The 10,640-nt window shown below is 39.0% G+C and overlaps 1 non-coding gene across 1 annotated transcript; it reads left to right on the top strand.

Annotated features, from left to right (window-relative positions):
- The first annotated feature begins 10,130 nt into the window (after positions 1–10,130).
- Positions 10,131–10,203, top strand: Trnaa-agc (transfer RNA alanine (anticodon AGC)). The gene has a single exon. It is a non-coding gene; the product is annotated as a tRNA-Ala (tRNA).
- The last annotated feature ends 437 nt before the right edge of the window (positions 10,204–10,640 follow it).

Here is a 10,640-nt window from a genome sequence, read left to right as displayed (position 1 = left end):
GTGACCTGAGTGTGTATTCATGTAGTCCAGAGAGTTGCAAAGCAAACAGCCTCCGTCTCAAAAGAAACCACAGAATAGAAACAATGAGATTTACATACATACATATAGACTCTTTACATATATATCTAATTTTTCTTCAAAAAAAACTTGGAAGATTTCTAAAACCATTTTCTTATTTATTAACAAAACTATATACTAACACATTTTGAGAATTAAAACAAAAGCCCTTGCTTTATCACTCTGACTTTAATCAGCAATTTATTTTTTCAACACTGTATTTTAAAACGGCTACATATAAAAGAATATCAGTGTTTACAGATTTTTTTTTTTTTTTGCCTATGACTCTTTCTTTCAGTTCTCCATGATAAATGATATCTACTTTCTTTGGGATAAATAACCACCTCTGTAAAACCCCAATCTTTTCTAAGAATTCCTTCACAATTTGTCTCAGACCTAATTCCACCTGGGTTGTGGTCATTCATCCTCCAGGCTGTTGAAGAGGCCGGTCATCCCTTAGTCCCAGCTGAAAGAATCCCACGTGGGGCTACTGGTAATGACTAAAAGTAGGAAATGCAGGAAAAGTGCAGTCCATTAACAGGGAACCCCAGGAGTACAACTCCTACTCTGCAATGAACTCTTGTCTTTTTGTTGAATTCCTTTGCTGCTCTGTCAACTTTCTTATCTGTAAATGGGGTTTTCTTAACCTTAAAGGGTTTAACTGCACAATGACTATGCACAGTTTAGAAGAATAAAGATACATGCCCTTTATCTGAGGGGGATATGTGTGAACACCCTGGGGGGGTTGCCTAAAACCACAGACAGTACTGAACATGACATATACGATGTTTTTTCCCCTATGCATGTACATACTTACGATAAAGTTTAATTTATAAAGAAGACACAGTAAGAAATTAACAACAATACATATTAATAAAATAGAACAATTTAGATGACTGTAGTATAAGTTGTATGAGTGTGGTCTCTCCCTCCTCCTCCCTCACCTTCTCTCCCTCTTGAAAGAGTCCAAACAAATATTCCTATCTTCAGGCTGCAGTTGACTATGGGTAACAGACACTGTGAAACATGAAACCACACATTAGGTCTACTGTATTAACCTTTTGCCAGTCCATTTGCTACTCAGATTTTTCTGAGTCAGCTGGAAAACACCTTTTCATTTAGGTTGGGTTTTAATGGAGATTTTTCAATGTTAAAGGACCCAAACCTGCAATTTGCCAGCTTCCTTCCGGGTATCTCCTGATGCTTTTATTCTTAAAAAGTTACCTCTCGAAGCTAAAAACATATTACGACTTCAGAACTTAGATAACTTTTTATTCTAGTTTTTATGTTGTTCTCTTTTTAAATATTTAATTTGATTTTTTCCAGTTCTCATCTATTTTTTCCAAAAATTCTTATAGTGTTCACATCACCATCAATGGCCTGTAGATAATCCCACATTTCTTCATTAAATCATGATACTTCTTTTGCCACATACTGAGTTCTTATATACAAGCATTAGCCTTCTTGGAGATGTTAATTCTTCCTTGTTTGAAGCCTCACAGCATCATATGATTTTTGTCTTTGTTATATCTCCCCAAAAATTTGTCTCATGCTCTGAGATTGTAACCTTTTCCCTAGTGTGGGGAAATTCACTCATTTTCATCTCTTTATTTAAGGTGCTAACTCGCAATGCAGTCTGCCCTCCCTATCAGCAGGTTCCACATCCTCAGATTCAATCCAGGGTGACTTGAAAATGTTTGAGGGGGAAAAAAAAAACTACATTTATGCTGAACAGGCACAGACTTTTTTGTTTTGTCATTATTTCCTAAACAATATTTATAAAGAATTTGCATTATATTAAGCCTCGTAAGTAATCTAGAGATGATTGAATTGCTACATGACCATGTGTATAAGTTATATGCAAATGCTGTGGAATATACCCTTTTATGTAACAGACATAAGCATCTGAAAACTTAAGCATCAGAGGGGGTTCTTGGAACCAATCCCCTGCAGACAGCAAGAGGCAAATATTTGTTGTTCGAAGTGAATTATAACAACATATGCCAAAGCACACATATGAAGGGTGGAAGGGGAAAGTAGGTGCAGTTAATATGCTTTTATTGAAAGCAGGGTCTAAAGTTCTGGAGAGGCCCCTGGAGTGCTGGTCTGCAGGAAGGTCTCCAATGCTGTTTCTAAATTCTTGGGCTTCTGGATAGGGCTGTCCTTACCAGGTTTCCTGAATGGGGCCCCAGGGAAACTATGACCCTGTCCCTTCCCAGCCCTCGCCATCACACTTGACCTGATCACCTCCCCCAGCCTTTCCATTTGAATCTGAGTGGCAGTCCCAGTTAGGATAGGAGACAGAGAGTCACAAGGGAGCTCAACTCAACACTGAGGTCCTCAAAGCCACAATTGCTTTTTTCCACATGGTATGTAACAGACTAAGAGGTCATTTAAATCTCTTCAACTTTGTATGAGCAACAGAGGTGCCCTGACAAGCTGCTGCTCAAGTCCTGGAGACAATGAGATCTACCATTCCTTGAACAGTTTTCATGAGTCATTAGTTATTTAACCTTTTGGTAGAGCCTTTTCCTCCTACAGGTTGGTATGCTGTGGTCATGTATTATCTCAGGAAGGACATTTGTTACCTTTTCTGTTCTGAAGTATCTCGAGCTCTCAATAAACAAGTCCCTTCAGCCCTCATAAAGTTTGGTATAGGAAGAAATTACACAGCCTCAATTCTCTTCTTAAGGAAACTGCCTGATAAATTCTAAGTCCCAAATAGGATAATCTCCAATAGGACAGCTCATTGTGCTCCTTCTCACTTTCAGAGGGGATGGCTGCAAACTGATGTCTTGGTCACTAAGGTCACATAGAGGGAGCCTAGGTTAAATAAGCCCAGCAGGTCCTGATTCCACTCCTTAGCCCTAGGAAGGTGGAAGGTTTTTAAATTGTCTTGAAAATGCACAGAGTATGTTGGAATTTGAAGAAAGTGAAAGTTTTGGGAGAGTCAGAGTCTCATGGATCCATCTTTGAATCCAGATTCTACCATGTTGAAAATAGATTACTTGGGATAGTTACTTAACCTCTCTGGACCTTGGTTTCTGCCTCTGCTAAACAGAATAATGGTTACCTTATTGGGTCATAGTAAATATTAATCTATGTGTTTGAAGTGCTTGGTGCATAGTAAGCTCTCAATGTGATGTGGCTATTATTAGGACTGGAGTAAGCAGGGTTTATTTAGAGGTTCTTGGATGGTATGGGCAGAGATCAGTGAGGATGAGTATCAAGTTCTTCCCTGAGTGTTCCCTGGGGGACATCCAGAGTGAGGATAGGACACAGACAGTATGGGTCATCAGGTTGCTCTAATGTTGGCATCTTTCTGATATTACAAAGGGTTAGTACTGCATTTTATGGCAAGGACCAGAAATTGTAGTTGACAGTTATGCTGGGGTCTATCCAGGATTTTTGTGCTACGGTTCACCCCACCAGGCTCAGTCCGTCTCTCATGGATTCTTCTCTATAGGTGTGATGTTGGTGATCAAGGCTGACTATAATGGGACAATGAGAAGATGCAAGCATATGTGGTCCCAGATTGCCCTTGCAGAGTCTCCTAGGTTGTTCCCAGAGAAGGTCAAGGAGCAGGTGTTAGTTACACACCTTGAGCCCTGGTAACCCCTTAGTAGAGAGGTAGAGAGACATGTTTGGACACTGGGCCTTACCTTTATTAATAGAAACTTTGGTAATGTCATCTGAGAGAAAAATAAAAACTCTGGCCAAAGTGGGTGTGTATTTTAAGATAACACGATTTATATTTAGTGACTGGGATTATGTCCCTTGGGAGACATGAAAGAAGAGGAAGCGAGATTAAAGTTGACATCTGCTTGGGGCAAATGTCATCTCCCAAAGTGGCCATGTTCATCACAGGTTCACACCAGTCCTGAGGACGGCTCAAAGGAAGATGGGACACCCAGAGCTCACCCAGCACCAGATCCCATTACTGCTCCAGGTCCTGAGGGACAGTCACCAAAGTCAAAGCTGGACCAGTGAGAGAAGAGAGCCACTCAGTGGTGCACATTCCATGCACACTCACCAACGAATGATTTTGAACAGCATGAAATAAACCAGAGGGACATCAGAGACTTCAGGGGTAGCATGCTTCACCTCTGAGGTATACATCAGTATTCACTGAGGTGCTCTGAGGATTGACATCATTGTTTGAAGAAGAACTGGAAGGGTGATGTGCTAATTTGGCATACAATTATCACTTACGTATGGAGATGGTACAATCTGTTCTTGGATAATTTTTAAATTAAAATTTCATTACTGCTTCCCCTAAATTGAGTAATAACCATAAAAACAACAATGCTCACCCACCTATTTTTGAGCTGCCTTTTATTTATTATCTCATTGTATTTCCATAATATCCGTGTCAATTTTTTTTGGATTAGCCTTTGACATTTTAGTGTGAAAGTTATTAATATAATCATTGTAGAAATTTTGGAAAATCTAGAAAAATTACATTAAAATATTTAGAATATTTAGAAATATTTCTCCTACACTGAGAAAACCATTGCTAGTATTTTAATGGATCTATTTACAGTATATGTCCATGCATATATTAAGTTGTGAGATAGTATACATAAAATAGTGCACACTATTTTGAACTAATATTATTCTACATGTATTTACTATGCAAACAGTTTATCTATGCAAAATTCATTGCAAATATAATTTTGAAGCTGTGAAGTAATCCATTAAGGGATGTGTCATAACATGCTTAATAAATTCTTAATTTCTAGAATTTACTGCTTTACAGTATTTTCTGTTACAGTCCTTCAGTGAACTGTCCAGTGACTAGATCAGTCAGGTGAGTGCCAGGAGTTTGCTTTCACAAATAAGAAAGCACCGTTCAGACATCTGGTCACCTCACCCTCACATGCTAAGCATGAGAAAGTGAATCAGCAATTAAAGCATAGCTTTTCCTCGTGCCTGAATCATTACAAAGAAGCAAAGAGAAAGAAGAGTGTCAACCTAACCCAGGGAATAAAACCATGGGGAATTATAGCCCCAAGTTTGTACCTGTAATCACATCCATATGCTTATAGACTCTTAGGGCTAGACTGAAACTAAGAAAAACATTTCAAGCAGTGTTATAAACCTGGCTGGCACTACAGAACCTTCTCAAGAGTTTCTTAAAAATCTTTTTTTTTTTTAAAGAAAAGAAAGCAGATCACCCTTCTGCTTTGAAGCAGACTTGCTTTGAAGTTAATTGGCAACTTTACTATAATTGTCAGATTTAAGAGTGAGTTGAGAAGTTCTATTTGTGCCATAGTTCTGGAATGGTCAATCTAACTCTGGTGGATCTCCTTTGGAAAGGAAGGGCCAGCTGATGGATGGAGCATACAGTCATGTGAGCTCAGGTATAGGCACATGCTCTGTAGCTCCTGACCCAACATGGAAAGGACCTGCTGACTATATCCTGAGGCCCCTCTTGATGCTCATGTTAACATCCATTTTGTCTCAGGGATGTTGAAAAGGAGCTGGCTCTTTAACTCTGGCTTAAATAGAAATAAGCTGGTAAAAGCTAGCTGCAGGCTGCAATAAACAGCTGGGTATGGTTGGCGTTCAGCTCAGCAGCATCTCATTAGTGCATTTTGGCACTACACAGACTATTCCAAACATGGCAGTGGCAAAAAGATTAGTGCATCTGCTGGAAAATTTGGGTCAATCAAAAGTGTGTGGTTTGGGAGAGTCATGCGAGGGTCAGCTTTATGTTCTGGGATCAGGTCACTTTTTCAAGATGACATCAGAATTTTCTAGGCTTATGTTCTAATGACTTCCAGACTGTGCTCCATGTGCAGCCCAGGGGATCAAACCTTTACATACTGCTGCCTGGCGAGCCCACTTGGGCTGACTCACCCAGATGGATTTCTCTTCTAACATCATGTTTTTTCATAAAAACAGGTCAGGTCTGCCTCTGAGGTTGTGCAAACAGCTGGCAGATGATTCAGGGAGCAGGTCCCTCCTCATTCTCAATTCCCACATTAATTGGACAGTTTGAGCCCTGAGATGGAATGACTGCCTGGCCTTGAGGGTGGCCATGAAGGGAAGCAGATGCAATTCCCTCTTGCACAGTGAGAGTCTGCGGAGAGCTCAACACATTGAAAGGCTAGATATCTCCAGGAAAAGTGGGATATGCTCATCTTGCCTGGAAATGCATTGCTATGGCATTTAAAATCATCCAACACCAATGGCATCCTTCTAGAGTAAACAGGGAAGAAAGGGCTGAGAGGCACAGTTCAATAGGAAAGTGTTCTGTTTTGGGGCAGACCAAGAAAATGTCTATGAAGGAAATGGACAATGGGAGTCAGAGAAAAAGAAGACAAGTAAGATTTGTCACTGTGGGTCAAGGTCACATTGGGGCAGGATCCATGGGACACATGTCCACCACTTTTCCACCCTTAAATGCCAAAATAACCATTATGTGACCTGGCAGGTAATTACTCTATGCCCTATGAATACTTCTTTCCCCCCTGGTTTAATAGCAGATTCTCATCTTAAATCAATAGACATGATAGACTAGAATCTTGGGCTCACCATTTGACTGAAGTGTGATTCCTCTGCATCTTTTACAAGTCACTACATTTGAAATCGCCTGTAGTTTTTATCTAGCCCACCCCACAATAGTTCCATCAGCAATAGAATTTTGCTGTTATTTAGGGGTGTGACATTTTATGTTTCTAAGGATTTACTCCTCTTTTATCTGGTTTAGAATTCCCCCAAGTTTTTTTCTTTTCTGTCTCCATAACCATTCCAACCTTAGCTTCAGTTTTTAATCACTCCCAGTACTCTCTTTGCTCACTTTTAATTCCAGAAATTTGTCTTTAGAATTCTGACTTTTACCTCTGTACCATCATGCTATGGAGTCAGAACTGTGTGTGCCTATAGGAATGTTTTCACTCAAAAAACCCATCAGCTTATGGGAAATATACACTGTGACTGTATGTATACTCATATTTATACACATATATGAGCATAAACAATATGTGTATATACATATATATAAAATTATATCTCTCCATACATATGTATACATAGTAAAAACAACAATATTCCACCCTTGATATCATGAAACATAGTTGAGGTGGACTAGAGCAGAAGCAAATATTTCCTCCATATTACAGTTCCGTTCCTGGGTTAACAGTCTGTCCCCATTGACCTGGGGTTCATTCCCTAACAGAATCGTGGATCCTCATTGGAGCAAGTCCTGATAAGCCAGTCTGGTGGAGCAGTGACTGGCAGGTTATAAACCACAGTATATGTTAGCTAGTATTATCATTGAAAAATAGGATATGTTTATAGGTCTTGCTATTACATCTAAGGGGTAGGAATATGCAAAGAAACATTTTGTAAATAAGCTTTTGTCCTCTCTTTTGTGATAGGGAATAATCTGTTCAATACTAATTAGGGCTACTTCCCAACTGTTGGCCCATTGAAGACAGTGTCCACTTTTACTCTGGTAATAGCAAAATGAGGATCTCTCCAAATTGCACGGTTTGAAATGGTTGAGCCTAAAGAAGACTAGGGGGAAGTTATGGTCAATGTCTTCAAATGTTGAGTGGCTGACATGGGAATAAATATTATATTTATTCTGTTTGAATTCAGAGGACAGAACCCATGACCAGCTGGGTAGAAGTTATAAGCAGATTCAAATTTAACCCCAATGAACTTTCTAATCATTGAAATTGTATAACAAGAAATGGGCACTTTATAAAGCAATTCTACCAATGGTAGTACTATACGACAGTAAGCATGTAACTTATACTCTCCATGACTTTATGACTCTGTGAGGACTTTAAGTCCTCTGTGACTTTATGACTTTTGCTGGTAAATGGACGAATCTGGAGACTCTCATGCTAGGTAAAATAAGCCATTCCCCCGCCAAAAATGTCAAATGTTCTCTCTGATATGCAGATGCTAACACACAACAAGCAGGGAGGGGAAAAATAGAAGTTCAGTGAAATGAATTGTATGCAACTTCCCTATGTTCCTATATGATTACACCACCAGTGAATTTCCATATCATGTACAACCACAAGAATGGAATCCTAATCAGAAAAGGTTATACTCCATGTATGTATAATATGTCAAAATGTTGCCATGTTTATCTAAAAAGAACAAATAAAAAATTTGCTCTACATTTAAAAAAAACAAAATGGGGAATATTTTATCCATTTTTGAGAGATATTGTGAAGACTGAATGAGTTACTATGATGTGCATCCTTTTGAAGAGTGCTGGAAAATATTCAGCAACTGTTAGATGTTAGCCAGTGTATGATGATGGAGTGGGGAAGATCCCTTACATGATAGATACAGAAATCAAATCAGTTACCAAGCAACTTGGTCTACCCTTAGGCCTTATGATTTTTATAGGGACTGTAATTTTATGAACTGTCACTTTGACATTTCATTTGCAAGTCCCTCCACAGGAACACTCTCAGTACTCTCATTTCTTATTTGCATAAGCTGTACTGTGTGTATTTTTTAGAGAGCGCCACAATGTCCAGACAAACAGTAGCCTTCAATAAATACACACCACCAATAAATACACGTGGTGTGAACATTTTCAGTGATACCTTGTCATAGAAAGTATATTGATTTATGCTCTATAATTCCAAGTATCTCCACATCCTTCTGTAATCAGGATCAGTACAAGTCATAGTCTAACTGGCTTCCAGACAGTCATTTTAAATTTGTTTCAAATTCAACAGTCTCTGCAATTTAACTTGATTAAATACAGTGCAGATTTAATTGGAACTTAGCTGCAAATTAAGAGCAAAGAATCCATAGAATTGCCTGCTCTTTAAATGTAGTTTAGCTCAGCAAGCTAATAGTTCTTTTATGGAGATGCCATGCTAGGTAGACATTAAATTGTGGTTCAAATAGCAGAACAAACAAATAGTGTGTGGGCCTCTGAGTATTTATTGTTATTAATGCTATATGAGTAATAAGTAATACTTGAGAACATTAGTCATTATTGGCTTTGCATACTTCCTAAGCAGTCAATCTGGGAGCCAGGATAAACAAGCCCTGGGATGTCCTCCTTTTTCTTGTGTGTACTCATACATGTGGAATAAGGGAGAATTATTCCCTCCCTAGATATTTGGTACTATTCATTTACATATATTTGCTGTTTTCATTATCCCAAAATCTGGGGTTTGTATAGGTATCTGAAATTCAGTGTGTCTCTGTCCTCATAGGTGCTGGAAGAAGATGGCACATTTGTCTGAGTGTCAGACTGATCATTATGCTATAATTTTTTACCTGGGTGGGTGAGTGGGGACATGGAAATCTTCAAGGTACAAGTTCACATAAAATCACTGAAAATATCTGGGTTGAAAAGAGTTTCCTTTTCCCCCTATTAGCTTTGGAGCATGTTTTGAAAAATGTTTTATTGAGCCATTTTTGAATACATAATAAAGAAAATCTTGGGAAGACCCTGCACGGAAGAGGGAAGAAGACACGATGGCATATTTTTTCTAGAAAGTTCATAATGACAGCACCGTGAAGAGTAGACCAGAAGGGAAAGTAAACCGGCAAAGAAAAAATAAAATCCAACTGAAATAATCCTGGTGTAAGATGAAGAGGCTTTCATCTAAAAGCTGGCAATGAGGAAAAGACCAAATTCCAGATACAGACCCGAGGTAGAAGTGATAGGATTTATTGGCCTAATGGTTGTGTGTAATGAAGAGGAAAAAAGAGCTAAGATTAGTCATAAGATTTTGAGGACTGAGTAAATGATGACACCATCAACTGAAATGTAGGAAGAGAAAAAGAGACTAGAACTGGAGAAAGATGCATTTTGTTTTGGACGTGCTATGTTTGAGGTTTATATTTGGCTCCTTAAATATGGTTTAGTTCAGCAAGCTAATAGTCTGACAAAGACACTTGGAAATAACAGGTCCATATGTCACAGCTGAGCTATGATTTGGGAGTCATTTGAGCATAATGTTGCAACTTCCTCGCTGACTCCCAGCTTCCATGAAAATATTCTAAATATCTATATAAAATTTTAAAAAATTCACTTCCTAATATAAAGTACCTGAGGTCCTAAAAAAAGTGACACTGCTGGGGATATAGCTCAGTTGGTAGAGTGCTTGTCTAGCACACTCAAGGCCCTGGGTTCAATCCCCAGCATCACCAAAAAAAAAAAAAAAAAAAAAAAAAAGAGAGAGAGAGAGAGAAAGTGACATCATTTTGTCTTTCTCCATGTTTTAAGGATGAAATAAAGTCCAGGAAAAATACTCTTTGGTAGGCAGAATTGAAGTCTTCCCCAAATGTCCATATCCTGATCCCTGGGATTTGTGAATATATTTCCTTATGTGGAAAGAGAGATGTGGCAGTTGTGATTGAGCTGGGGGACTCAGGGATGGGGAAATGATACTGGATCATCTGGGTGGAGCCAATCTAATCACGTGGTCCAAAATGCAGAGAATCTTTTCTGTCTGTGGTCACAGAGAGACGAGGCGATGGAAGAATGTCCATGGAGATGCAAAGCTGTGGGCTTGAAGATGGAGGAAGGGGACACTAGCCAAGGAGGATGGAAAAGGCAAGGAAACAGATTCTCCACTAGAGCCTGC

Source organism: Sciurus carolinensis, chromosome 12, assembly GCF_902686445.1.
Source record: "Sciurus carolinensis chromosome 12, mSciCar1.2, whole genome shotgun sequence".
NCBI lineage: Eukaryota > Metazoa > Chordata > Mammalia > Rodentia > Sciuridae > Sciurus > Sciurus carolinensis.
The sequence above is the reverse complement of the archived record's forward strand: the minus strand, read 5'-3'. Positions and strand labels throughout refer to the sequence as shown.